The sequence below is a fragment of the Arachis ipaensis genome, chromosome B06, assembly GCF_000816755.2.
Source record: "Arachis ipaensis cultivar K30076 chromosome B06, Araip1.1, whole genome shotgun sequence".
NCBI lineage: Eukaryota > Viridiplantae > Streptophyta > Magnoliopsida > Fabales > Fabaceae > Arachis > Arachis ipaensis.
The window spans coordinates 76,661,558-76,667,036 of NC_029790.2; positions in this window are offsets into that span (position 1 = coordinate 76,661,558).

Below are 5,479 nucleotides of genomic sequence, written 5' to 3' on the forward strand. Positions count from 1 at the left end.
TTCCCAGATCCTACTCGGAATACCACAGACAAGGTTTAGACTATGAGGAACAGCAGAGCTCCACACCTTAATCTATGGTGTGTAGAAACTCTACCGTTGAAAATACATAAGTGATGAAGGTTCAGGCATGGCCGAATGGCCAGCCCCCAAACGTGATCAAAGGATCAAAAGACAATCCAAAGATATCCAAAAAATATAAATATAATAGTAAAAGTCCTACTTATACTAAACTAGTTACTAGGGTTTATAGAAATGAGTAATTGATGCAGAAATCCACTTATGGGGCCCACTTGGTGTGTACATGGGCTGAGCATTGAGCTTTACACATGTAGAGGCTTCTTTTGGAGTTGAACGCCAGTTTGTAACCTGCTTCTGGCGTTTAACTCCACTTTGCAACCTGTTTCTGGCGTTTAACTCCAGAATGCAGCATGGAACTGGCGTTGAACGCCAGTTTGCGTTGTCTAAACTCGGGTAAAGTATGGACTATTATATATTTCTGGAAAGCCCTGGATGTCTACTTTCCAACGCAATTAAGAGCGCACCATTTGGAGTTCTGTAGCTCCAGAAAATCCACTTTGAGTGCAGGGAGATCAGAATCCAACAGCATCTGCAGTCCTTCTTCAACCTCTGAATATGATTTTTGCTCAAGTCCCTCAATTTCATCCAGAAAATACCTGAAATCACAGAAAAAGACACAAACTCATAGTAAACTCCAGAAATGTGATTTTTATTTAAAAACTAATAAAAATATACTAAAAACTAACTAAATTATACTAAAAACTATGTAAAAATAATGCCAAAAAGCGTATAAATTATCCGCTTATCAGAGTCCCTCTCCTTCATGGATGTACCAAGAAGGAGGACTTTTAGTTCATTTTAGATAGAATGACTAACAGACTAAGCTCATGGAAGGCTAAAAATTTTTCTCTTGTGGGTAGAGTTACTCTCACCCAATCAACACTGGCATCTATTCCTTCCTATGTCATACAAACCATGAACTAATCCATAATAAGGATGCACTATGGGTAAAGATAGTCTGCAGCAAGTATGGATGTGGAGATGACTCCCTGCCACTTATCATAAAATATCTATCTTCATCTAATGCTTGGTGATGGAAATCAGTGGCTAAGAGAAAGGGGGTTGAATCTTAGCCCTCTTTTTGTTGAGTATTACCTTCTACCTTTTAGAATAGCTCCAGGAGATATGTCTGCTTTTTGTCTCATAACAGGTCAAGAGACATTTTTTTTGTCTCGTAACTGGTTAGGAGATATTTTTCAATTTTGTCTCTCACAAACAGAAACAGAAAAGGAGTAGAAGAGAAAGAGAGAATCACACCCAGAAGTATCCTGGTTCAGCTGCTAAGTGCAATGCAGCCTACATCCAGTCTCCATCATAACAGTGACGGAATTTCACTATAATCAAACTGATTACATACACCAATTCTTCCCTAGGAACTACCCATTCCTATCCGGGACAAGTCCAGAATCTATCCCCAAAACTGAACTTGACTTGGTCACCTACCAAGCTTTCAACCGCAAAGTGTTAACCCAACTTGCAAGGAAATTCCCTTAGGATCATGAAACACAACACAGATGTACAAAAGAACTCTCAGACATCTATGGATTTTTCTTTAATTTGCACTCTCTGCCTTTTTCCTCTCACTGGATTTTTCTTACAAACCTCACTCTGTTTGTCTTTTTCACCATGAGACTCAGACAAACAAAACTAAAGAAAAGAAAACAAAATGAAACACATTAAAGGAGAAGAACTTCTGTTAGCTTAGGGTAGCTATGAGAACTCTTTGCTTACTTTCCTTGTCTTAACCCTTGGCCGTTCACCCTTATTATAGAAGGGGAAGCTTCCAAGGTTGAAACCGGTTCAACCAAGCCACCTTCCTCTTCTTCAATACAAAGGCCGGTTCGGACAGAGAGAAGAGAGAGGGAAAACCGAAAGCAAATCAACATGCATGTACCTCTCTCTCATCTCTTCTTATCAAGCTTCATCGATCTGAGCCTTCCATCTTGACTTTGTCCCCAAGAAAGAATTCCGACACTTGATGAATCCTTGATCCTTGACAGCTCCATCTGTTCCATTTTTGCTTCTTCCTCTACGTAGCTACAGTAGCTACCTTCTGTCTTGGATGAACAAAAGTGGAAACAAGCTTCACCACAGAGATCTTCCTCTCTGACCGAGACCGATTGGTTCTACTTTCGGCATGGAGATCTTGAAGCTTCTTCATCACATCTTGCCTTTAGTGGCAAAAATCTCAGCCACGCCATGCTGTAGATCTTCCTTTTGCAAAGGCCATCATCATCCTAGCCTTTTTCCTTCTTCATAGCTTCACTGCTTTTCTAATAACTTCTTCTTTCTTCCTTCCTGTATGACATGACCGAATGCAAAGAGAGAGAGGAGAGAGAAGAGAGAAAAAGCTTTGGATGCAATGAATGGAATTAAAATAAATTAAATCTCACTTCCATTTTCCTATGCATAGTAACGTGTGGAACATTAAGTGCCATCAAATTAATTTGAATTTTCTCTTTTCTGTTACCAATGCATTCATTTAATTTAATTAGACTTTGAATTCCATAACCCATAGAGAAAGGTAACCGTGGAAAGCATGCTCCACTACTTTCTTTCTTCTTTCAATTTTGGACCAAAGCTTGTTAGTCTCACAATAAAAATTAATTTGGGCTATTCACATGATACTTGGCCCAAATAACACTTGCAAAATTATTCAGCCACAATGCTTAGAATTCTTTTTTGTACAAAGGCCAATATACCCTTATCACATTGGGCTTGTGTAATTTTTGGCCCAATAACAAAATTTGCACATTAACAAAATTATTAATCAACCAATTGGAATCAAAAATCAAATTAATAACTTTGTAATGAATATTTTTAATAATGTTTGATCATTATCATATTTCAAGTTTTCCAAACTCAACACTTGGAAATATATCTTTCAAGTTTGGAAGAAGTTTACTAATAGTCTAGTTTGGAGACTTGGTTCCGGAGAAAGTGATAATTTCTGGAGAGATCATTAGATGCCAGGGGTACACCACCTAATGGATTTTCCTTAGCTCAATGTGTTTTCTGATATGTTGGAGGAACGGGTGTGTGACTATGTGTCAGACGAGAGGTGGAAACTCAGTCGAATTGCAGTGGTTCTAGGCGAAGACTGGATTCTAGTTTTTAGTTCAATGAAAACACCTAAACCTGCGATGGGAGAGGATATATTAGCCTAGCTGTTGACATCAGATGGTACGTTTACTATCAAGTCAGCTTGCTAGCTCTACTTAAGTACCTCGGATAACTCTAAGGCTAAGCTCTTTTTGAAGATCTGGAAGCTTGAAGCTTCCTAAAGGTTGCGTACTTCTTGCTGGCTTGTTGCAAATGCGGTCCTATTAACTAATGAGATTAGAGTCAAAAGACATATTGCCAATGATGGGTCTTGTGTAATTTGTGGTGAGGCAACCGAATCGATGGTCCATGTGACCCGAGACTGCAGAGTTGTCTGACAAACATGGATGAGCATTGATGCCTGATTGTGAATTGATAATTTTTTCAACACCCCTTCCTCTCTTAGTTGTTGGAGAACTTATCATCCCAATCCCTCTTCAAAAGGGTTCACTAGCCCCTCCTTTTTGTGTACACAATGAATGCTCTCTAGTGTCGTCGGAATAAGGTGGTCTTTGATAGCGATGAGGCTGTAGCAGAGAATAGCATTCAGTCTTTGTCCTTTCGCTTAGCGAAGGACTATTCTTTGGCGCAGTCCGAGCTAGCTCGGAGTAGGAAGAAGGTTGGCAACTTCATGGAAAGATAGATCAAATGGAAGCCACCAGATCACCCTTTTATTAAGCTTAACTTAGATGGCTCCGTGTTAGATGGAGGAAAAGTAGCTTGTGGTGGGATCCTAAGGGACTCTGATGGAAGATTTCTGTCTTGCTTTAGTGCTAATTTAGATTGCAAAACAGTGACGATAATGGATCTTTGGAGAATTTTGCTAGGCTTGGATCTAGCTTTGAATATTGGTTGTTCTCATCTGATTATTAAGGCTGATTCTGTTGCTACGATGAAGCTTTGCCTCCAGGAGAGAATCGATTTACATGCTACTTGATCTTTAGTATTGGCTATCAGAAACACATGCAGCAGATTTACTAACTGGAGTATTCATCATCAGTTTCGGGAAGCAAATACTTGTGTCGATAAGTTGGCTCACTTTGACTACAGTCTTCAGTCCAGCTGTCATATTTTTTTCAATATGCCTTCTTGTATTTCTTTAAAGTTTTATGCTGATTCTATAGGTATTGCTCTCTCTAGAGTAATCTCTGCTTAGTTTCTTTTTTTTTGGACGTCTTTGCCCCGATGTTTATCAATACACTAGAAAAAGAGAATTACATAAGTACATATTAATTGGTCCATCTCAAATTTTACCAAGTAATATTTATTAGAGGTAAATACCAAATCGGTACCCGAAAGATACAAAATGGTACTTGAATTTTGTTATTGACAAAATAGTCCCTAAAAGATTTTAAAATTTGACAAGCGTGTCCTCGAGCTCACCGGAGCAAATCTCCGGCAAGCACAATGTTGACGAGACCACCGTGTTTTGGTGGCTTGGTAAACCACCCCCAAAGCCCCCTCTCAACTCACACTCCCTCCCCTTCCCTCTCCCTCCCCGTCGCAACCCCCATCCCCAATGCTAAAATTTTACCTTCTGAACTCTAATCCCCCTTCCTTTGCCCCTTTGAACTCTAATTCCCCATTCCCAACGCATTATCTCACACTCTCAACTCACTCTCCTCCAAAATGGAAGTGGAGCTCAACCTTCTTAATCTTACAGAGCTAGTGTCACCGACACCGCACTGTCACCATCTCATCCTCGGGTCTTCTGCATCCGCCAGCGTCGTCTGTCTCCTTCGTCGGCCTCGTCTCCATCACATATGCTCACTGCTCACCGCCAGTTGCTGCTTGTATCTGCCTACTGCTCGCCCCCATTTGCTGTCCTGCCTCCTCTGTTTGTGTTCCATCTTGGCTCCGTCGTGCCGTGCCTCCTCTGACCTTGTCTAAATCTGCTTCTTGCCTCGGTGGTGTCTATATTAAACTTTATTTTATTTTATTTTGATTACTGTATCTGAATTTGTTTATTTTCTCTGAGTTTAATTGTTATTAATCTTTTTGAATTATAAATTAATCTAAAAATTTGGGACAATTCATGATTTGAGACAATTCTGTTGATGTTGAGGTTATTGTTGCTGCGAGTGGTGGTGTTGAGGTAGGGAGAGGAGAGTGTGCGTTGGTAAAGGGGGAGTAGTGGAGATTGCTGTTGCTGTTGATGTTGAGATTGTTGTTACTGCGAGTGGTGGGGTTGAGGGAGGGAAGGGCAGTGTGCGTTGGGGAAGGAGATAGTGGAGGTTGTTGTTGCTGTTGATGTTAAGGTTGTTGTTGCGAATGGTGGTGTTGAGGGAGGAAGGGAGGA